Below are 25,775 nucleotides of genomic sequence, written 5' to 3'. Positions count from 1 at the left end.
AAGATTGTAGCTGAGTAAGTACTTGGAGACGCGTGATAATGTTCACTGATAGAGCACTTGGGGTCAAGAAGGACAGTTGCGCAAAACAACAGCAAGAATTTCTTAGGAAGCGATTCCTTCAAAATAAAAGTAGAGGAGAGGGCGGACAAGTGGGAAAGTAATTCTCTTCGATAATACACCATGACTTTTATTTTAAAAGCATTCCAGAAAAAATATTTGTATTGTGATAGCATTTTAAGTGACTTGCAATGTCGTTATGATGAATGATTGAGGGTATTTTATTCATCTTAATGCATATTCACGCCATCAATCTTGCCATGGGTCTCTTTTAAATCATTTGTTCTTATGCGTCTTCTTAAGAAAGAGAGATTTGGTTGGAAATATGTAGAGTCAATGTGGAATATGTACTGTTCAAATAAACACCAACATGTAACTTAAAAATGGTAGCAAATATATATTTGCACAATGCATTGTATATCTGTTGAAGATGCGTGCAGTCCAGAAAGTGCAGCAACCTCCAATGAACTCCAGAAATGCAACAAATAGACAGGCTTCCATACATTACATCAATTCCTCTTTATCAGTTAATTACTGTGATTTTTTCAAGAAAAAAAAACAGAAATAAGAGTATAAATTAGCTGGTTATCTCTTTCATTGTGTAAAGAGAAGATAATTCTGCCTCCTTGATTTCACATTGTCTTCTGGCGGCATTCATTGCTACATCATAATTTAACTTTAAAAGCAGCGCACAATGTGAGCCGGTGGTTTTCGGTGAGGGGCACTGACACTTATTTTTGAGGCCGGCATCAGCCATTTTCTGCGATCAAAAGACACAAATGGGAAAGGTAGAGGAAGAGAAAAATTAAAAGCGTCCCAAAGTGAAAAAGCTGAAAGCTGCAGGAGTGAGATGAAGGGGCAGGGAGTGGCTGTAAATGGATTAAAGAGGCCCGAGATGGCTTCGGGATTTAGCTGCCTCCGTATTCCGTGTTCGCACATTTAATTGTAGCAGCCACGAATTTTAGAGGAAAGCTTTGGGCACCGGCACGTTTTTAATCTACAAATGAAGCACTGAGTAAAAGGTTATTTTAATAGAATAGTGATGTCATGTTCTTATAACAGTTGAGTGATGTAACCAAAGCTAGACTCTGACAAGAAAGTTAAAGATAGGTTTTTACAGTTATAACAGGCTTCCATGATATATATTCTTATTAATATAATATCAGAAACAAAGATTAAAAACCTAGTCACATACCCAATCTTTCTATCGCCTCATAGATGTCCTATCAAGCTACAGTGACGAGGGTATACCCAAGCTCAGCACATTTCTACGACATGAAGGGTACCTGATGCCGGTTAAGAACACTGTAAACATAACTTGCTCGTGGAATCATCGCACATGCATAGTTCACCGAATCATCACCTAACATTCAACCAATCCCAGGAGAAGTGCTGCCAGATCACTGTAATTAATAACAGGATATTGTACTGTAATTCTGCTTATACAGCGCTTCACACACCATTCAGTAGCACCGAAGCACGTTGCCAGATGAGTAGCAAGCAACATTGTTGGAAAACGCGTGGTTCGAAGAGTATTGTGTGGCCTATCACGTTAAATAGGAAAGCGCTTTTTAATAATGTGTGAGTGACTAGAGTGCTGCTCTTTTAATGTCTTGGGTCACAGCGCTTAGTGGTGTGATGGAGGAAAGATGAATGAAAGATAGTGTGCACTCAGTTTATTTAGGTGGTTGTTATATGTTACTCAGCAGTTCTCATATCAATTTTATGGTGATTACTGCAGATTTCCTAATCCACCTCGTGTTCGGCGATTTGGTCATCAACATTCTAAGGCTTGTGAGTTTGGGGAATGGGTAAGAAAAAGGACAGAAAACAGATCGAAGACAGAGAACTGCCTGATTGGACTGCATGGCAGCAATGCCTGTATGTATGAATGATCCTTTACTATGTCTACTTTTTAATATGATGAGGGCTGTGTGCACAATCTACAGGAATATACTAGACGCTGGTAACCTAAGTAATTAGTGACTTTGTTTTGGACATTGTAAACATGTCCAATAGTAATAGTGGGCTGTGTTGAAAATCACCAGGCAGACCAGGCAGGCAGAAGAATTTATCTGTGCCACAGAGAGGGTAACTGAAGCTTCTTTTGACTGCAGAGGGAGAGTCAGATTCCTGTGTAATATGAACACCATGATCTTCCAACATACACTGGTTACATTCATTACTGGTTACGTTAGTTCAGTTGTCATATGGTTGCCTCTGTTTTCCACCAATTGCTGATTATAGACGCCCATCATCATGTCCTCTACCACTTGGGCCCTAATGGGAATGCTTGCCATCCACCCTGAACTGGTTACTGCCAGGCATATTCGGGTCGAGCTGCGGTGTTCACATGACTGTTGGGCACTCTTGGCCAGTGTGCCTGTTCTGGTCTTAAATGTTCAGTTTTGGTGTCCGAGGTCCTGGGTTTTCTGTGTTATAATCCTGGGAAGAGCCTGGTTTTCACTTTGTTACTGTCCTAGATATATTTTTTGTACGTTTCTTATCTTGGCTGTTAAGGAGTTCCATAATTTTGCTGCCTGTACAGGCAATGCAGCTCCTCCAATGGCCTTTCTCTTATAAGAAGGAATGATGAACCTATGTAGTTATCTTGAGAGTCGAGTTTTGTTTTGGGAGTAGCATTGGAATTTCTTTTGTAGATACAGTAGGCCTTTTCTTTGGATGGTTTTATTGCCAGTGGAAAATGATTTAAGTGCAGAGTGGCTGATTAGTGGCAACACGTGCAGTGTTTGAAGCAACAGTGTCTTGAGTTCACTTGGGTGGAGATGTAGTTCCAATGTAGCTACAGAGTTTGGATGTGTTATAGTTTTTGAGTAGGAAGCAGGACTATTTGCATAATCTACCTGCGAAATTACGAGAGTGAGAGTGGCATGTAATTACTGACGGTATTCCGTGTGAGGGATGATGTGTCTTAGGGCCTGATTTAGAGTTCGGCATATGAGTTAATCTGTCTCCAACGTGACGGATATACCACCATATACCAAGTACATTAAGGCCCTCATTTCAACCTCAGCGGTCTTTTCCAGAGACCGCCAAGGTTCCGCTGGGCCAAAGACCACCAGTGTTGGCGGACTTCCGCCAACCATATTATGACTGCTGGTGACCCTCTGCCCTTTTTTGGATGGAGAGCCGCCAGCAGCCATACTGGCGGTCGGCGGTGTAGTGGAGGCTGCTCCACCGTCACCGCCATGTCATCAGAACACCACCCACTGAAATACGACTCAGTATTCGGCGTGGCGGTGTTCTGGTGACGGGGTACTGGTGGCGGAGCGAGTAGCGGCTGAGGCTTCAAGTGAAATCTCTGTAAAGTTCTGAAGCAAATGTGTTACCCTTCCTGTAGTAAACCGGCAAATTTGGATTTTGTTTTTAAAGGTGCTCGCAACATATCGCATTAATTTTGTGTATGTGGAGAGGACAAGCCGCAAGACTTTGTCAGCTGCAGTGTGTTTGAGTGTGACGTCAGTGGTGCCGCGCTGGGATAGGTCAGTTGCCGAGAGGGGTCGCGCACGGATTGGCAGCCGTCCGTGAGAGGCAATAGGTTGAGATAGGTGGGTGAAAAGTGTTCTGGGAATTAAAGTCACTTTCTGATTAGATTCAAAACAAAATAAAAGACGCAAAAATGAAGTTTTTCAAGGCGTTAAAGAGTGCGTGGAAGGGAGATACATACATTAGGGCAAGTGAAGGGGAGCCTACACCGCCTGAGGGTACTCCAGCTTATATTGTAATGGAAGAAAAGGGAGTCACGCCATGTCTTTGGATGAAGCAGTGGCGCAAATTAACAGAGAAGGAGGGATGTTTAGCATTTCCGGAGCATGGAATGTTCAATACAAGAATTTTTATAAAACTTGAGGTGGATGTTAAGTGTACAGAAACCGTCTCCGAGAACAGCTCAGTATGAGGCATTAGCAGTCTGGGATTTACTGGCCATACAACAAAGACAGCAAAAATTTGAAAGGAGAATGAAAAGGGCAGGAAAGACTTTAGCTGAGGCTAGGTGGGACAATGAGAGCAGGATGTGGAGAAGGGGAATAGTTGACAGACTTAAATAGTTTCCAGCAATAACACAGGAAGATGAGACACAGGGAAAGAAAGCCACCTGTAAGACAGACAAGGGCTCTGGCAAGTCAAAAGAGACTCAGAGGTCTTGGGTAGATGAAGATGATTCAGATGATGAAGAATTTCTTAATCAGTTGTTACATGATCGCCCGCCACCATACGCTATAAATGACACTGCTCCGAGCACTAGTGCGGGTCCTGAGGATTCGACACAGAGTAAGAGAATTACAAGTAAAGTACAGACAAGCGATACAGTCTTGATACAAAATGGTGTCAGTGTACCCACTGCACCAGACATGCAGACACAGTTGCAACCTCCGCCACAGATACAAAGGATTTATCCAGATGTCCCAGTAATAGAGCCAAACACTAGTCTGATGGTGCCGCCTGAGCCAATATATACTAGATCAAAGCTAGTGCAGATTGAGCCGTCTCTGCAATTGCTGCCGCAGCAACAATTTATTCCGGGTTACAATCCAGTGGCAGGACCGCAGTCAGTACCTGCACCAGCCACAGTGAGTCAAGCTTTGGGAGTTCCTGCTCCACAGGGTTTGGGACCTGGTCAGACACCAGCCGCCATATCATTACCAAATACTGTTGGTCCGCCAGTACTACTATATGCGCAGGGTAAGCCTGGCGTGTGTGATCAGGGAGTGAGGACCCAAGAGGAAATAAGAGGAGGGTTCACAGGGACTCCCCAGCCAGTGACATCAAGGGAACAAGCAGCAGAAGGACTCAGGTCTTTGCTAGACCTCAGTCCGATTGAGGCTCCTTTAGAAGCAATGAGACAAGCAGGGCTAAGTGTGCTAGCCCCGCAGACACTGAGTACAAATACGTCACAAACACCATTGATGCAGTCAGGAAACATCTTGTTGCAGGGCTTTTCCGTGCAACAGTTGAATGAGTGGTTAGAAAAGATCAATGCTTCACAAACTACTACAGTAACCGCAGAGAGGCCAGAAAGGGATAAATACCTGAATTTTGTGAGACTGGATGTAGAAGCTGCAGAACTAGTGGAAGGAACAATGGGGGTGAGCAGATTAGAGTCATACACAAAAGCAGAATTGAGGTATCTGTGCCCCAAAATCACAAAAGAAGTGAGTAAAGTGCACCAGAGGTTGGCAAACTTGGCAGATAAATACAACATTGATATTGAGAATACTAAACATTTGAAAAGAAGCTACAGATTCGACTTCGATTCAAAGGATTTTGATCACATGAGGTCCACCGGAATGAAAGCGCATCTTAAAGAAATACTGCAAAGTGCGCAGATTTGGCGAGCCTTAGAGAAATGGGAAGGCAGATGGGCAAAGAAAAGAGATAAAGAGAAAGGCGATGATCTGGAACCAAAGCAGGCTAAAGCCGCACTGGACACGGGGACAATAAAAATGTTACCAATGAGATAAACAGCCGGAGGGGTGCTAGTCCATGTACCATGGTGTAGGGGAGACATCCTATCATTCACAAATGATTATCCCAGGTTAAGGGAGAAACCCATAGAATGGTACCAACAGACGGACAGGTTTGTGAAGTTGGCAAAATGTCTCTGGGAGGACTTGAATACCCTGTTTGAGATTATAGTTCCACCTGACTTATGGCTTGAGTGCAAGAGAGGTGTGGATTGGCCGACACAGGAACCGGCAAGGGATAAGCTGACTGGAGCACCATCTGAGGAGGTGATGAAGTATTATTATAAGGTGATTGAGTTTTTGAAGCAGAAAGTGTCGCCGAAAGTGACTGATTGGCAGAAAATCGATCGAACCTCACAGGAGGCCAAAGAGTTAATTCATGCTTACTATGAGAGACTGTTGAAAGCGTTCAAACATTACAGTGGCACTGAGACAATAGAACCGAAGGACATGAATCATCTTGTGTTCAGGTTTTTTGAAGGGCTAAGACGAGAGATTAGCCAGATGATTAAGAATCATTTGATCTGTTGGCAGGCAAAGCCGATTGATGAGGTGTTGCAGTATGCAAAATACTGTAGTTACGAGATTGAGCTGAAGCAGAGAAAGTTGAAAGAGAAGGTGATGGTGATGCAGATTAAGGCAGCGCAAGCAGGGATGTAGGGAAATGGAATACAGCAGGTGGTACAACAGAAACCGCAAGGGAATGGCATGTTTCAGGCACAACCAAGAGGTTGAGGTCGGGGTTTTGTGAACCGTGGTCCAGACTTGAATACTGTTGTGGTTCAAAACGATGTGCAGGGGATGAAAAAGGTGTCACCATGTCACATGTGCGGGGATGTGGTGCATTGGAAGCGGGAATGGCCAAATATGGTGCAGGATACTGTTGTTCAACAAAGCAATGATGTCAGTACATTTCAAAATGTGAGGGGTCCAAAACTGAGGGGTCAAAATCAGAACTTCCAGAATAACATGGTACAGATGCAGGGGTTACAGCCCGTGCAACAAATGCAAATGCCACGTGTTCAACCAGCACAAATGCAGCAGGTACAACAGCAGGTTCCCATGGTACCTAGACAGCAAATGTAGTAACCATTAGCTCCAATGAGAGAGCAACAGGTGATGCTTCCTCAACAGGTCACAGGCCAAACGATGAGTCAAAATAACACAGTACAACAGTTCCCATTACGTGGTGAGGATGGAATAAGCGATGAATGGTTGGATGATTGTTCAGACAGTGAAGAGTGCAGGCTTGCAGTGTCCCTAGAAGTAGATCAGAGAGGACCCTATGTAAAGGGAAAGGTGATGGGTCATAAGGTTTCATTCATAGTTGATACAGGAGCTACACGCTCTACAGTCAGGAGTGCAGAGGTTCCGAAATTACCACTTTCGGGGCCTACCATAAGAGTGGTAGGAGTAGCAAATCAGTTTTTGACAAATCCGATTACAGACCCAGTCCAAGTTGAGATTGGCAACTTCCAGGGACTGCACAAATTTGTAGTCTGTGATTCTAGTCCAGTATCCCTACTGGGAAGAGACTTGCTGTGCAAAACGAGGTGTTCCATTAACTGTTCCAATGAAGGGATTGAAGTCCAGACAAACAGTGATGATGAAGGGGACGATGGGCAGTTTTCAGAGTCAGAGACAGAGACTGCAAATGAAGATTACCCTCTGATAGCTTTATTCCTGATGCTTACAGTACTTGACTTGCCACCCGAGTTGCAGGGAACAGTAACAGAGAAAGTGTGGGACCTGACAGGAAAAGAAGTGGGATTGATAAAAGGAGTAGAACCAGTCAAAGTACAGGTTAAGCCGAATGCAGTGTTTCCGCAGTTACCGCAGTATCACATGACACAAGATGTCCTCATTCAGGTAGCGCAGATAATTGCGGACTTTGTGAAGCAAGGGGTTTTGAAAGAAGTGACGAGCAGCCCATGTAATTCACCAATAATGGGTCTGAAAAAGCCTTGTGGGAAGGTTCGAATTGTGCAAGACTTGAAGAAAATAAACGAGATTGTGGTAAAATGTTGCCCCTTAGTGCCAAATCCAGCAGTAATCATGTTTCAGGTTATGTGTGATGCAGAATGGTTCACGGTTGTGGACCTGTCTCATGCCTTCTTTTCGGTGCCTCTTCATGAGGATAGCCAATTTCTCTTCAGTTTCAAATTCCTGGATAAGGTGTAGAGTTGGTGCAGAATTCCTCAAGGGTTTTCTGAGTCACCTTCCATCTTCAATCAGATATTGAAGAAGGACTTGGAGTCATTAGAACTACCTTTCAGTTCGACTCTAGTGCAGTATATTGACGATTTGCTAATTGCGTTTAGAACAAAAGACGACTGCAGGTATGACACAATTTCCTTACTGAACCATTTGGGAAAGAACGGACATAAAGTGTCCCCAAAGAAGCTACAATACTGCCAGAGAGAAGTGAAGTACTTAGGTCACCTGATTGAGAAAGGGTCGAGAAAAATATCCAAAGAAAGAGTGACAGCCATACTGCAGATGAATCCCCCGACAACCAAGAGAGATGTCAGAATGTTTCTGGGAATGATGGGCTACTGTAGTCAGTGAATTCCCAATTTCTTGATTATTTCTAAACCATTGATAAAACTGACAGGCAAGGAAGTTCAGGATGACCCGGGTAACATAATCTTGTCTGAGAAAGAGATTAAGGCATTCATGGAGTTGAGAGAATGTATGTGCAGGGCACCAGCTTTAGGTATGCCTGATTACACAAAGCCCTTTCTACTGTTTTGTCATGAATGTGATGCATGTTCTTTGTCTGTTTTAAAACAGGTCCATGGAGGTGCAAACCGTCCAGTAGCATATTTTTCTGCTACTTTGGACCCAGTTGCAGCAGCCTTACCGGGTTGTTTGCGTGCAGTTGCAGCAGTTGGTCAAAGCCTCACACAGTGTGAAGGCATAGTGATGGGACATCCCTTAACAGTAATGGTTCCTCATTCAGTTGAAATTCTGCTAACCCGAACCAAGACACAGCATATAACAAATGCTAGGTTAACTAGATACGAGACCGTTATACTGGGGTCTCCGAATGTTTCCCTCAAGAGATGTACTGTATTGAACCCGGCAACTTTACTTCCTCTTGAAAATGCAGACATTAGTGATGCTGAGGAAGTGGAACATGATTGTCTTGAGGTAACAGAACTGTGCACCAAACCAAGACCTGACATCAAAAATATCCAGTTAGAGGAAAATGATTACATTATGTTTGTTAAGGTTCATGCTTGAGAGACTCAGTGGGAGTACTGAGAGAAGGGTATGCCGTGTGTACAATCACCGGTATTTTAGAAGCTTCCTGGCTTGAAAGAGTGTACTCTGCACAAGTGGCTGAATTAATTGCCCTTACTAAGGCATGTCACGCAGCTGAAAACCTGAAAGTCCCTATCTATAGTGACAGCAGATACGGATTCGGATTTGTGCATGATTTTGGCCAACTATGGTCACAGTGGGGTTCCATGACCTCTTCTGGTTCACCAGTGAAAAATGGCGAAAAGATTAAGGATTTGTTGCATGCATTTCAGTTACCTCTTGAAATTGCCGTGGTGAAATGCAATGCTTATGTTAAGTCACAAGACTTTGTGTCAATAGAAAACGGCTATGCAAATCAAGTTGCAAGGTTTTGCTCATTGAACTGCATATCGTTCCGAGATCAGTGGGAACTGTTACCTGAAACGGAGAATGAAACATGTTTGAATTTTGCATTAAGGGTGGTTGACCCATTAGATGAGCTAAAGTTACTGCAGGGATGTGCTGGTAAAGAAGAGAAACGCTCCTGGCAGAGAATGCACTGTGTACAAAGAGCTGATGACATTTGGGTGTCAAATGAGGGGAAAATGGTCTTGCCAAACAGTCTTCTGTCACAGTTTGTGAAGTTCTATCATGGCCAAGCCCATATAGGGAGAGATGCAATTATCAGATTGTTCAAAATTGATTGGTTCAATCCAAAATTCAGACAAGGTGCAGAGGTCATCTGTCACAGGTGCATCATCTGTCAACAGATGAATGCAGGAAAAGGGGCTGTGGTAAATATGAGCCACATTGGGAGAGCTGGCGGTCCATTTAGCAGGATGCAGATGGACTTAATTGAAATGCCTGTGTGTGGAGGACTGAGATATGTGTTGGTGATTGTGTGTGTTTTCAGTCATTGGATTGAAGCTTACCCTACACGTAGGAATGACAGTCTCACAGTAGCAAAGCTGTTGCTTAGAGAGTTAATACCAGGTTTTGGATTCCCGATCTCTTTAGAATCAGATAGGGGCAGACACTTCGAAAATGAGGTGATTAAGCTCTTGTGTGCCGCATTGAACATTGAGCAGAAGCTGCATTGTAGCTACCGCCCTGAAGCATCAGGACTAGTGGAACAGATGAATGGTCCCTTGAAGTCGAGAATGGCAAAAATGTGCGCTGCTACCAATCTGAAGTAGCCAGATGCATTGCCCTTAGTACTGATGTCAATGAGAAACACACCTGACAAGAAAATGGGACTGTCCCCCCATGAAATTCTGATGGGTCGAGCTATGCGATTGCCTGCAGTGCCTGCGAATGCTCTTGTAAATATCACGGATGATATGGTGTTGGACTACTGCAAGGGTCTGGCTGATATGGTCCGCTCTTTCTCTCACCAGGTGGAGGCTAACACACTGCCACCGATCAGTGATCCAGCTCACACCCTGAAACCCGGTGACTGGGTTGTTGTTAAGAAACACGTGAGGAAGTCGTGTTTGGAACCGCGCTGGAAAGGGCCATAGAAAGTAATACTGACAACCACTACTGCTGTGAAATGTGCAGGTGTTCCGAATTGGATACATGCCAGTCACACAAAGAGAGTGACGTGTCCAACTGACGAGGAACTTGAAGTATCCAAGACAACAGCTGCAGAAAAGGAAGTCTCAGGGCCGGAGAGTATTCAAAAGGGAACTGAGACTGAAGGAGAGCCCACTGAGGACAGCTCAGTCACTCAAAGTGAGTTCCAGAGGGGTGACAGTGAGCCTATCTCAGCTGAGGTAACAGGGGAACTGACGCAAAGAGAGGTTCTCCCAGAAGCAGACAGATTTGGGTTTGAAGTTGAGCCTGTGACAGACCCTGAAGGCGAGGGGGAAGAAGCAGAGGAAGGACAAAGTGAACTGACTCCTCCCGAACCGGTTGCAGGTCCATCAAGAGAAAACACCATAGCACAAGAGGAGGGCGCTGTTCAACGTTCTGAAAAGCCAAGCAAGAAGAAAACACATAAAGGAGATAACTGGCCGAAGCCACAAGCTGCAATAGAAAAAGTGATCCCTGGAGACACAATTGAAGAAGAAGTTGACACAACCAGAAAAGAGGATCTTAGTGAAGGAGAGCTACAGAGTGAACACAGACTGAAAAGAAAGAGTCGCAAACAGAAGGTACGCAGGTCCTGAATGGGCGTATGCAACAACCGCTGAATGGCAACAAGAATTCTTGGCGTTCTGTTTTCATCGAGAGGTACCAGGTCAATACTACGGCACCTGAATTCAATCCTAGAAAGAGACTGTGTTAAAATATTGAAATTAAAATTGAAAGCTGAGAAGCTGAGAAAAGAGACTGATAAACTACCGGATGTGACACTGATAACCTGAATTGACTTTGAAAACCGATTATGACAAGCTGCTAAACCTGATTTTACAAAAGGGTCCTGGAGTGAGTGAAACGCTGTAAATACTCGCGGAGCGAGAGAGAGAGACTTTGCACAAGAAAAAAAGAGCTTTTATATTGTCCTCAAGTTGATTGTTTGTTTTATATTATTCTGCTATCTAATTCTTTACAGATCATGAGTTACACTAAGAGTAAGAGTAAAAAAGGTAGGATGTGTGGTTGGTTGAGTGTTATTCTACGTATTGTGCATGTAATAATAATTATAGGTGTGATTGTGGGAATGCCATGGATAGATAAGAAAGTGACTAACAATGCTTCAAAACCTGAGACTGCTACACTAACACCGTGGGAGAAGTTTGAGCAGGATGCAAAATACTTGCAGGAGGGAACTAATTCAAATGGGGAACTATCTACTAATGTCTTCTATCGCCTGTTGAATGAGTATGTTGACACAATGGATGCAAAGAATTGTTATGTGTGCACAAAGATCCCTTCGTCGGTACTTATCATAGCTTGCCGCTAACTTACAGGATAAGCTGTAGCTTGCTATTAACAAGATTCTATGATCAAGAGCATGTGCAATATTTCTATTCTATATTGGATGTAGTGTTTTCTTTTGTACCTGTGATTGAGTTTCTAAACAAATTAGTTAAAGAACATAGCATAAAATTAGTTAGGGGTTTCTTTGAGCCGACACTAACATTTGGGACAGCTTATGCACACCGCAATAATTTAACCTGTTTACTAACGCCTGTAGAGAAGAGCTTCTTAGATCACACTGATGATAGACGTAAAGCATTAAAGGAAAGGTTAGAAAAGGGATTAGAAAACGCACGCATGCAAATGATTATGCTTACACTGCAATAAAGACACAAGGCAAGTTAGCTATAGACGCATTACATGTAGGTAGGCTTTGCATATATAGGCCAAAATCTGAGCATGACACTTTATTTGTGGGAACGAGTGAATGCAGGCATGTGTTTTTGTTTCAGAGTAAATGGACATTCATGTTAAATGGACAGGATCCAGCGATCCCTGGGATCTATTATATATGTGGACTTAATGCTTATTACCGTCTTCCAAAGGGATGGTATGGGACATGTTATTTGGGAATAGTCTTCCCAAAGATCTACCAGATTGATGACTTAAAGCAAATTCCTAAAATGTCTGAAATACAACACACTAGACAAAAGAGAGAAACAGCGGCTGCTGTCATTGGTGACATATTTGGAGCCATAATTCTTTCAGTAGGGGTTATCTTAAACTCCATAAAGATTCGAAAGTTGTCTACTATTGTGGATAACATGCTGACAAACTTCACAGGGGCTATACTCCTGATGGATACTGAACTTGCTGCGGAAAGAGCTATGACTCTTCAAAACCGGCTTGCTTTAGACATTCTTTTAGCGAAGAGCGGCAGAGTCTGTAAGATGCTTAATGAGCGCCATTGCTGTGCGTTCATTCCTGACAATAGCAAAAAGATTAGAGGTATGCTTACTAACCTAACAAGAGATAGTGCAGATTTGAAGGAGCTGAAGGAACCTGGGGTATGGAGAAAGTTGGAAAAGGAATTACGAAAGTAGGGAATTGGTTTAGTAATATTTGGAATGGGGTTCTTGCAAAAATATTAGGGGGTCCATTGATTGTTCTGATTTGCTTATTGGGGTTATGAGGATCATGGAAAATTAATGAAAGAATGAAACGAAATTTGACTAAACGAAATAAAAGAAATGAAGAAAATGAAAGGGAGAAAATGTTTAATGAAATTTGGGAAAGCTCACACAAAGGACAGGATATTGAAATGCGCATTATGCGCAAAGTGAAAGGTTAAGGAAAAGGTTTGTGTGATGACAGGTGTCATCAGAGGAGGGACTAAGAGAGCTTAGCTTATATAATCTATATTAACATGAAATGCTATGTACTAATGTGTAATAATGCTGCACAGAAACTGTATTAATGTACTTTGCTAAAACGTGCACTTGAAATGTGCCCACGGGAGTGGCCAGCAATATATATACGGGGGCTAATGAAACTGACTAATAATGTTAAAATGATATGTTATGATATGATTTTACACTAATAATAATAGGTATATGTTAAGGTTTTGCTAATAAATCACTAGGCCTTTAGTTAGCATAAGTCGAGGCATAGCTGCCTGGCTCTCATATTAAATGTGTTTTTCTAAACGTGCACTGTGCTGACTTGCTGAAGGACATGAACTCTTGTTTTTTCTCTAAACTAGAAGCTGAATGTAACTGAAGTAGATCCGTTCTCATTAAATTCGACTTGCTTATAGAAACATTTTAGCTGAATGCAACTCTGTAGACCAGTCGTAGGTACAAGGTCGCCTGAACCGGTACAGACAATGGAACCACTGACTGAAGATGTGCAAAGGACCACAAGACTATGAAATCATACCAGACATTCCACCCGCTAAACACGTCAATCATAAGGACCAATAAAATATGTGAGAACTGTTATGGGGTGACAAATTCAATGACCTAATGTGAAGTTAATTGGTTAATGATAGTGGGGTGCAACCCCTTGTCCAATAAAATTTTAGGGGAATGTACAATGAAAAGGGGATAAAAACCCTTGACACCAGAAAGTAAATGAGAACGAGAACTAGGGAGAAGGAGAGGGGGAGATGCTGATGCGTTTTGCTATGATCCATATACTTTGTCACTTTGCTTAGTGACTTGCTAATTTGCTTAGAACCATCTTGCCCTTAGATTGCCCGTTTACACTTTACCTCCTTATAAGGGAAGTGCCCCCTTTTATCCGATTGCTGAATTCCTGATGGCGAATCAACTGATGTCCTGAGGACAAAGACCGAACCTGAGTGCTGACCCTAAACGGAGGGTAACTATATGACAATGAAATTGTGATTATCTGTTTGCTTTTCCTTTCTAGGTACCAACTGCTTATTTTGACAGAGACCATAGTTAGATGTTTTTCCAAATTGGTGTTACTAAATTGTTTTGCATAAAGCCCAACATGCCGATGCTAATTAGAGGTTAGATGAGAGGGGTTCACTAAAACCGACGCAAATAGACAAATGACCAAATCTATGCTTTGTTGAATAGCGTGATGATGTCACTCTGCTAGAATAACCTATGCTGACGCTGTGTTATATTCTGATGTTTGTGATTCTTGCTTTGATGAAATCTTATCAGAGTTGTCATATTGTGACTATGCTAATGTGTTTCTTGGTTTTGAGACTAATAAACTTACTAGTAGAATTGTAATCAATAGGGAATAAATATCACAAAACTCATATTACTCTGGTGTGGTTATTCATGACTGAAAGGTCATGGTGTTTCTGAATTTCATTAAATGTCATTGACTAAGGTAAATTGCATTGTTTTAATAAATATTGATGACGTTATTGACATATTGATTGACATGCTGATTAGCTATCTCGTCCTAAGGTGTCTTTAATCAGGGTCAAAAGATTCATTGGCCTAAAACGAGTCCCAAAGTGAGTAAATTAGTCATAAAGGGACACGTTAACAGGATCATACAACAGATACCTTAAGAAGAACGGCAAGTGATATTGGTGATGCATTTAATGACTTTTTTTTAGAAATTTGTATCAAAAACAAAATAACCTGGGTAGTGTGCGATTGATGCAGTGGTTAAGGGGACGAAATGTGAGTATACTGATCCAGGAACAGCAGTTGAGTATAATGCAGGAAAAAACAACAGAGGAGATTGCTATAGTACTAAAATCCAGTAAGAAAGGGAAAGCTCTGGGTCCGAATGGGATACTGTTAGAGCTGTATATTACTCTGAAAAATGCAATTATTCCAATTTGGCATGGTTAAATCAATGAAATCCTGGGAGGGAAGGTCCAGTTACCTGCCACTTGGTATAAATAACACTATCTGTTGTTTTGAAAAACCAAAAAACCAACTGACAAGTGTGAATTCAACAGTTTAGTCTTGCTTATGAATTACAAGATTGGGTTGATACCTGAGGATCAGAAAGGGTTTATGCTGGGGAGATTTATACATGAGCTAACACACACATTGGTGGGGGCTGTAGATATAGTCACTACATTTTTACTCCCACTGCGGTGCTAACGCTGGATGCAGCCGTGGCCTATGATCTGGTGAACTGGAGGTACCTGACTGACGTTTTAGCATTTATGGGTCTGGGAACAAATTTCTGCAGGGTGATCCAGTTTATCTACAGCTCCCCTAAGGCAAGGATTTTGATAAATGGCAAATTGACTGAGCAAGTAGATGTCCAAAGAGGGACAAGGCAGGGTTGCCCTCTATCACCGCTTCTGCTTAACCGCTACATTGAGCTGTTGGCGCAGAGCCTTCGGTTGAATGTGAAGATGGTGCCTTTTTCTTGGAATGGGTTTATGCAAAAAGTTGCCCAAAAGGCAGACGACCTCATGATCTCTTCATCAAATATTAATTATACAATCCTACAAATTCAGGAGGAATTCAGAGTTTTTGGAGCATTTTCAGGGTATCAAGGTAGTGTGGAGATAGCAAAGTAATGACATGGAATTGTACATGGAAAAAGGGAAAAAGTACAAAAAGGGTCTGAGATATTTGGGAGTCTGTGTGAAAAGGTTCCTGAGAGAGATGATGAAGGTTAATTTGAAAAAGGTCATCAACGAAAGTTATAGATTAATGAAAAAGTGGTGCCATGTTCCATTGTTTATTTATGGGCATGTGAATTTAGTGAAAATTATGATTTTTCTGAAATGTAACTTTCTGTTTGATAAAATACCATTAACGTTCGATGAGAAAAGTGTGAAATTATTTCAGGGAATTATAAGCAGCTTTGTCTGGGGAACACAGTGGCTAGGATCTTCTGAAAGAGGTTAAGGAAAAAGATGCTCAGACGCGGCTTAGCATTGCTGAACGTTTCAGCCTTATGTGAGGATGCTGATTGGGGGCTGGGTGCAAGTATAATCGGGGGTATGTCGAAATGTATGACTAGTACTTTAGCTGGAGCTTATTTCTTGTACAAATTTGTCTCACCAAGATTTTATAAGAAAGTGAGACTGAAGATAAAGCAGTCGACAGCTAGGCTATGGTATGAGGTCAGACTAGCGTTGGGAATACAGTACTATAGCCTATTGGACCCCGTATGGGGTTCACCGGGCCAACCAAACTGTTTAAAGGACGTATTGTGTTCACAAAGGGTAACATCGCGCATTGGGGAGACCTAGTGATTAATGGCAGACCCTTGTCGTAGGAGGTGTTCGGTAAAAAGTCGGAAGAAACTCGTTCCAAATTTAAATATCTGCAGGTGATACTGTGGGTGAAGATACAAAAGTGGACAGACTGTGGTAGCTCGTATGGAACAGGATGTACAGCAAACTGAACCAAGGAAGAAAGACATTTCAGATGGTACTGGCAGTTAGTGGCAGCCACGGAAGGGAAAATGAAACCATCTGCTGAAAGCTGGGTAAATGTGGAGATGGGAAGTTTATGGTAGGTAGCCTTGATTTTGCTTTATGGTGTTGTTAAGCCTGCTACATGTAGACAGAATAAACTTTACACACTCTACGGATGTTATTGGCCTTCAGCTAAGATGTTAAATTTTAAGAAGGACATGGTGCCGAAATGCGGAAGATGCAGATGGGAGGTGGCAGACAGTATCCACCTGTTTTTCAAATGTCGAGCCATGAATGGATTCTGGAGCCTTGTGAGTAAAGCACTGTCATTGATCCTTAAGAGTGAGATTAAGGTGAGTTTTACTCTAGCCTTCCTTGTTGTTGAAGTGGATGGCCTGGGAGTGGTGGGGATGGGCTCAGATGAGAGAAAGTTTATTTTTTTTACCTAATGCTAAAGGCACGAAGGGAAATTTGGAAAAAAAGGGACACCAGCCATTGATCAAAGACTGGTTTGAGTTTGTAAGATACATAAATATACTGGACAAAGCAAGGTGCAAAGAGAAGAAACGAAGATGACGGGTGCCTTTCAGACAGTGGTGGGGAAATATATAAAGTGGGTCTGATGATAAATGACCTAACAGTTCTGGATGTAGCAAGCCAAGGGACAATGTTGGTAAACGAGAGCCGGGATACATCTTCTGTGAAATAAGGACAGAAGAAATAAAAAGTAGTAAGAAAACCAAAAGAAATGAAAAACATGAAAAAGGAAATTGCTACACATGGTCCAGGCTTGACGTTAGTTAATTAGACTATCTGTGTTTCATAGCAATGACACATTACAGACCTGAGGGAGTACTTGAGTCCTGATGATGGTCTAGGGGAAATGATATTAAAGATCACAATATCAACAATACTGGCTGATGGGACAAAGTGACAAATGCATTTTTATAACTATTGAGAGACATATGCTTGTCAAACAGCAGACTGTTTTTTAATATGTTTTTGTATGTATGTTTAAAACACATTTTGTATAGGTTGTATTTGTTGTCACTCTGTTCTCATTGACAGAATTTAAACCTGAAAATATATGTGATTTGAATCTTTTGTAAAACATTTTTCAGCTTTACTATTTTACTTTATGTATTTTGCGTATTCACATGGTGGTGATTAAGGGTTATTAGGAACTGTTGCCGTAAATGTGGGGCAATTTGGTTACAATCATTTTATCTAAATAGATCAAGTGATGCCCTCGGGGGTATCAAGAGATGCCTTGTTTTGTATTTAGCTTCCATAGACCAGTTTTCAACTAATCGAGCCAGCATGCCACCTTAAAATATAAACTTACTATTTGGTATTCATATGTTATTGATAATAACTCTGAGAAACAATTCAATTAACACTCATGAGAGCAGGCGCATGTGCATGACATGACTCCTGCCTCTGGAAAACATCTTCTGATTATGCATAGTGCTGATAACCGCCAGGAAACCACATCTTCCTTTAAAAAAACTGTTATGTACAAATTGTTCTGTTTCACATCATCTACTCAAACAGTCGGAAAACTTGATGAGCAGATAATGTAAGACAAAAATTGGATAGTCACCACAGCACAGATTTACTAACACCTTGCGCCTAGTTTGTGTCACAAAGTGGCAGAAACCCAATGCAAAGTGTTGTGGTGAGATCAGTGGCGTAGTGAGGTTGCCATAGGCCCTTGTGCAAGCACAGTAACTGGGCCCCTCACTAGGATGACATCTCAGTCGGTCAGCTTCCCCTGATACTCCTCTCCCACTACAGCAGTCTGCCTCTGCCATATCAAAACTTATTATCATTCTTATACATCAACAACTATACACAATCCTGTACCGCATTTCTGTAAGTCAAAGCCATAACCCTAAAAAGCATTACCAAAGCCAATAGGTTTTACTTTTGTGAAGTGCATGCACATAAAGACATAAAATGCAGGGACCAGTCACTCACACTACTGCCTTCACATAGGCACATCTCTTATGTTACATTTACAGAGGCATATGCCTCACGCTGCACTCACACAGATACAACTTTCAACCTGTAACATTTACCCTGTATGCACAAAAGACAATGTTAATCCCACAGGCATACAGGCACATGCCTCACAGTGCACTCAGAAAACATGGTCGGTATCCTGCCCTAACACAGGCACACTGCTCACTCACAGGCACACCACTCACAAGGAATAACCAGAGTGTGAACAAATGATGGCATAGGAGACACAGGTTGAGTATCCAGTGCATCAATCCTCTAGTGGAATTCAAAGCACTTGAAGTAAGCTACATTGAACATTGTATGACCACGGAGGTTATCTAACGTACCATCAGCAACACTTGGACCTGATCTTCGTGGACATCTGTGGAGAAGAGTCATGGCATCAACAAAAGTCTCATTTGCCTTCTAAATAACAAGGTAGTGGTTTTCTTTGTAGGGTGCAAGCATATGTTGAAAGAAAGAAAGAAAGAAAGAAAGAAAGAAAGAAAGAAAGAAAGAAAGAAAGAAAGAAAGAAAGAAAGAAAAGTGAAACTTCATTTTAGTCTGCTATCTTGGAACAATAAAAATGATAGAGTATGCAGGAAACCGTTTTAAGATGATGGCATGGTTTTGAAATTTGCAGCATTCATGCCTGGCTCTCTGCATAAAAAAAAGTTGCCATGCAGTAGCAATGGCAGCGGGGCGGCTGGTACTCTCATTACTCAATTTTCACCAGTCTGCATTTGCAGTTATGCTGCTGGAGAACAAACTAAAGGAAATATATCATGAAGTCGGACTTCTCTGGATTCAGAGTAAAATAGAGTAAGCAGGCAAAATACTGTTGCTCAGACTGCCTAACATCGTTAAGACCAGCGATTGTCTATTAGACAGAGCCAAACATTGGCAACTAAGCCTAAGGCGGAAGGCGGCTGCTCCACTTCCCAACTGAAGGGCTGAACTAATATGTGAACAACTCTCTGGGCCTGATTTAGTTCTTGGCGGTGTCACAGCCAAACCTTAGGTCAGCCAATGAGGGAAGGCAGCAGTCCCAACTTCGTCACAGAGTGGGATGGGGTCAGTGAGACTTCTGACCCCACCCCACCCCACTCTGTGACGAGGTGTGACTGATTGACACTCGCCCTGGGCGCTTCAGGGCTTAAACCTGAAACGCCCAGGTCGGAGTCAATAGGTGATGCTTCTCCTTGTCACCTAGGGGGAGGGCCTCAAGGCACCTTTGCTGCTCCTTGGAGGTCACACCCATAGGAGCTGTGACCTCTTCATCCCAGCAAAGTTCAGCTCAGGCAGCCCAGGAGTCTGCGCAAATCGCGCATGTCTCCCTCCTGGCTGCCTGAGCTGAACATGAAGAGTGTCTGTTAAGCTGACCTTTGCTCAGCCTGACAGGCACTCTTCATGAGGGGCAAAAGGTGGGGGGGGGGGGGCGTGGCCCCTCCAACCTAAAGGACGGGCTGCGGCTGCACCCATACATGATACAACCACAACAGCCAACAAAACTACACACTCATACATACACACACACACTCACACAACTTCACAACTACAGACATCATAACATTGACTGCCACACAACAACACTCATCTGAATATTGCACGCAGCAGCACACAACACAACATCCACAACATCCACAACAACATCAGTGCCCTATGCAAGTGACACACATACTGACACTACCACATCACATGTTTCAGCTCCCTCCACCTCACTCAGCCAATCGCATTGCACTCACATACACACACACACACACACACACGTGTACTAACTCACACAGAGCTCATAGCACGACATGACATATACAGGTCCCCTTGCAAAGTGCACACATGGACACAGTTTACAGGTGTGACTGCACCATCATTGTGGTTCCAGCATTTGTTTGCCAGTGAATACTGACACCAAAATGACATTTGTGTGTGTTTGTGGAATGTGTTGGGTACAAGTGTGTACATCTCCGTGTCTGTCACAATTCTCTCCCTGACATTTGCATGCCACAATTATTAAGGAAAATTACTGTGACATGTATATGCCTGCAATGGTCCTGAGCTCATGTGCAGTGACCCCCCAATGTACACAGCCAATGTGGGTTCCCTACCTTCGTGTCCAGCGAGAGGAGGGGTCATGTTTTCTCCGTGGTCCAGTGGCAGCAGCAACGGAGGGTGTTGTCCAGTCATGTCCAGCTGAAAACGGAAGTGGAATGGGGAAAAAAGGTGATTTTTCATCCTTTTTCCCTCACAGTCCGCCAAGGCAGAAGTGGAAGTTGGGCCACCACATTTTGCTTGGCAGTAAGCCACATCCAAATCTGCATGGCAATTAGTGTGGCAGGAGTCCCGCTGCTAGCTTCTATTTTCTATGGCACTTTCGCAGCGGATGGGAATCCTTGGTGGAGTCACGGGACTCGGGCAGGTTACAGCCTACAAGCGCACCACCATCTAAATGTGGCAGGAAGACCCCCAAGCCGGCGGACGAGGTTTCCGTCGAAAAAGTGCCGGCGGACCCGTTACTGTCAACATCTAAATCATGCCTTCTGCCTGATGAATAACTGAAGTGGAATTTTCTGTAAGCAGGATTATGTATTATCTAGTAGAAAACCTGAGGCTGGTGCAGCAGCTAAAATAGTCTTTTGGTCAGACCTAAAACAGACAGAAATAGACCGAGCACTGGGAGCAGGAGCTCATGGGGTCCTTATCGCACACATTTAAGACCTACAGCAATGAACACTTAGCATTTCACATTTGGTACAATGTAAGGGACAGAACTGAGGTGTTTGGGTGCAAGTTTGACTCACATGCATAGCAATGTTTCCATACATAAAACAGGTACACACTAGGCATACAAACACACTTCCCTCACAACCATAGAACACATTCCAATCAGGTCAGAAAGAATGTAGTCTTCTTCACATGCACAAAACATGGGCAGCACCTGTAGCAGCAGTCCAAGCCTGTGTACACACACACACACACACACACACACAAAATGTAAAGCATTTGTCAGCAGCATAAGCTACCCACACGCACAGCACAGGTACAATATGGTCATCAACAGTGCAAGCTCATATATACTTCCATACAAAACAGTTATAACACTGGCATCAGCATCTAAGCATTTCAGGCTTATAATGCTCAGAGTAAAGTACAGAGGTGGGTGAGCCATTGAAAGTTTAAGCCAGATGCTAAGGTCTGGTTTAGCCCGAGGTCCTCTTGAGCTCTCAAGACCAAAATTAGCTGAGCTTTCTTGTGGTTCTAGTGGCTAACCTCACTCTAACTTCTTGCACCAAGAATGAAATACAAAGCATTAAACTTTGATGTCAAGCAGGAGCGAGAAAGAGATACCGGTCTAATGACTCAATTACACTTGAGGCCAGAAAACCATGGGATCAATCCCGGTTTGGCCACTTGACTGCATTGTATGGTTCTAGGAAATTCATTAATTTAATTGTGTCTCCTATTTTTTTCATTATTGCACATGAGAAAACCTTGAAATACATGCAGATGTGTGCTTTACAAAAATCTCTTGTGTTTTACTAAATGGACAACAATTTTGCACCTAGTGAAATAAGAATATAGCCCACCTATAGGGCCCATGCATCCAACTTGTCTCTTACTTCATTAATGGTATTGAGTTGGAGTGAGGGGTGGGGGCATGAAGGTGTCTAAGTTCATATTTAAAAACTATCACTTTTAAAAAGGCATCTCAATGCAGTGATATTATCTGATGTACGATGATGAAATACTTGTAAAAGAAGCATACATTTTTTAATTTTGAAGACACTTTATCATATTTTGCCTGGGCTTTTGGAACCATAGCTGGCTTTTATAGACCTTTATCTCACTCCCCCTGTTAATTTGTTGGCTCGCCCCCACTTCTACAGTACTGTGTATAATAGTTACTCAAGTTCCCCCTCTCTCAGTATCTCACTCTAGGGAGCAACATCTTGGTTTCCAAGATTTTTTCCAGTTTTTCCAAGTCTCAGAACTATAACCAGTTCTTCTTTTGGTTTTAATAATAAAGAATTGCTCATTAGCGACCCCAAAACCTTGTTTAAAGTTACCTGTGCATTGTTTAGAATAGAATAAGCCCAGCAATGCTCAGTCACACATATTCCCAGTTGCAGCACTCTGTCCTAAGTAAGTCAGTGTTCTTTATGCAACTGCCATTGTCTGGCCTCCACTCGTCATCTTGAACGCAATGATTTTGCGACTATGTTGTCTTTAGAAGTCACCCAGCAGCAGGGGCATAACTTCTTCTTTGACATCTACTGCCATCAGACAGCCTGGGCAGAAGGGTGTACTCTACATTTACAAAAAGGAGCATGTGCACTCCTCGGCCATTCAGTTCATTTGCAAAGAGGACTGTCAAGTTGCTTCACTAGATTCTGCTGCTCTGGATCCTGCAGCTGAGGGAATCAGATGGAGCTAACCACAAGCTCCCAGTTTTCAGAATGGTGCTGCTGCCACAAATGTCACATCAGTGAACCCATAGGGATTCTGAAAAATTCAAGCCTCACACAAAGAACAAGTGTTGCAAATGAGTGGTGTAGTAATTAGTGGTGTTGCATTTAGGAGAACACTGTTGCAAAAATATTGCTAAAGCATGGTGTGGTGCCACTGTCAATTACAGACCGCACATTTTGTATTGAAAGGACCTCTAAATTTGCACAGCCATCCAATTTTAACGATAAAGCTATATAGCACACAAAGTATAGTGTATCGAAACTGTGTTTTAGTGAATATTTGTCATTTGTACACCAGCAAGTGAAGTGTCTTGATTTATTTTGACCCTATTAAAATCCTTGTATCTATCAGGCTATTTTCAGAATTATAAAGAAATGCTTCACTTTTGCTTTCCTGTTTATTTTGAAATTTTGATCAGTTCATTTGTAGGTATTTACGTTTTGTTGGTGTTAGAAATAAATCCTACATCCTTTCCTTTCACACCAGCATGATTGTCACATAGTTCACTTTTCAAAAGTCTCACTCTTTACACTAAGCAAAAGAAAAGAGAACACAAGTATTCTTGTTAAAATAAAAAGCAGCAACTTGTTAAAAGATTAGACTGACATTTGACCTTTTGACTTTGAAATCACAACAAATGTGTAAAAAAAACATTCAAAGTGATCTTTAATGCCTCGTTCACCTTTGGTTCACTAACATGTTATTTAGGTGCGCTCTCAAGACTCATGGGCTGTTGTAGTTGGGCCCTGTCCTACCTCTGGGACCCAGTGCATTGCACCAGCTGCACAACTGGTACCTACGCCCCTGGGTAGGATTTACTTTCCAACACAAATCATGATTTGCATTGGAAAGTTGCCTAAAGTAACGCAAAGAAATAGAGTATGCTACTTTGCGTCAAGGAGGCCTATCATAGGTACTACATTGGTGTACTCATGTAACTACCAATGGGTTTTGTTGTAAATCCAAATCTACTAAGGTTTGTAGAGAGGGATTTGCATAAAAAATATGTGCAGCTTTGAGGCATTCATAACAGTGAAGAAGAAACGTTGAAAATTCTCCACATTTTTCCAACATTGAATGCGTGTACCGATTTACTTTCCAACACAAATCATGATTTGCATTGGAAAGTTGCCTAAAGTAACGCAAAGAAATAGAGTATGCTACTTTGCGTCAAGGAGGCCTATCATAGGTACTACATTGGTGTACTCATGTAACTACCAATGGGTTTTGTTGTAAATCCAAATCTACTAAGGTTTGTAGAGAGGGATTTGCATAAAAAATATGTGCAGCTTTGAGGCATTCATAACAGTGAAGAAGAAACGTTGAAAATTCTCCACATTTTTCCAACATTGAATGCGTGTACCGCTTTACAGCATGCATGCAAAATGCAGAAACGTATTAAAGCATAGTTTTGTACTGGAAGAGTGACCTTCCAGTAAAACACCAATGCTTGACATAAATGAATTCATCTTGGCACTATGATAAAAGAGTGTATGCATGTGGTATTGACAGACTAAAGTGTACAGCACATGTTTGTAGAGGTGCTTATCAGCACAAGTCCTCAAGGATGCCTCTCCAGTGATCATTGAGTCAGGTACAGTGGAGGGTTTCAGGTTCATATGTCCTGGACATGCAGGGATGCAAGGAGGCCAGTAGTATAAGGGGATACCTTCCATCAAACTTTTTGACAGGTGCCCCCGCCCCGTGATGACGTAGGCAATGACTTAGGCAATGATGTAGGCAATGATGTGGGTACCCCGCCCCTTGATGACGTAGGCAATGACGTATGGTGTAGGTGACATGGTGTGATGCTGTGTTAGTCACGTGCCCTGATTCTGCCCCTAGTGTGTAGGTCTAAGGGTTGTGTGAAATGGCAGCTGTGCAGGTGTGCAGCATGCTTCATGGCCTAAGGGGCCAAGTGTTGACATGTCAGACATTCAGGACCAAGTGGCTGTTTGGGGGGCCACCTTGCAGGACGGAGCATTGGAATGTAAGGCTAAACCTCCACACTGCTGGCTAATCCAAAAAGAGGGGCTAGGCAAAAGCTGCAAAGGTCGTGACATATGGTTAGCGTTACGTGTAACCCCTCAACGTATCAGAGCCATCAAGGTGAGCATGTGACCACTATGTGTTGTAGAGGCATACGCCCTTTTTGAACTATTGAATACATAAAAGGAGCCGGTTAGAGCAGCATGCAAAACTGTGAACCATTGCTGAAATAGGTTGTGAAGGCATTATGAAGAGATGCAATCCGCTCACCCTCCTCAGGGGCCCAGAACCCTATCAATAAATATTATCAGAACCTAACACCTCTGGTGTTGGATGAGAATGCACAGCTAGGTGCCCCTAAAGATGGGGGTTCCGACGTTGCCGGTTTTCATGAGGAACTTTGCCAGCGGCTTGAAAAGCTCAGCCTCAAGGATTTGCCACAACTGATATCCCCTATTAAGGTTGACAGCAGCGGCAGTGAAGCCTCAAAAGACGAATTAAATGTTGCAATCAACTTCATCGACACTGAAGATGATGAAGAAGGTATAGAACCACTGAATTTGCCAGTTTATGAAGATATGGGCTTTCAGGAAGACCTGATCCAGAGACAGTCGTCGTACAGCCGGCAAGTGTAAACTCCGAAGCCGCTTATACACCAATGGACCTATGCAACGCACAAGATTTCAAAGCAGCCGCTGAGTGTAGCGAAAATGCATAGGTTAGTAAAAAAAAAACTCTATAGACAATTATCGTGTATACACTGATATCATACTTTTAAC

This window comes from Pleurodeles waltl, chromosome 9 (genome assembly GCF_031143425.1).
Source record: "Pleurodeles waltl isolate 20211129_DDA chromosome 9, aPleWal1.hap1.20221129, whole genome shotgun sequence".
NCBI lineage: Eukaryota > Metazoa > Chordata > Amphibia > Caudata > Salamandridae > Pleurodeles > Pleurodeles waltl.
This window is presented reverse-complemented; position numbering follows the sequence as displayed.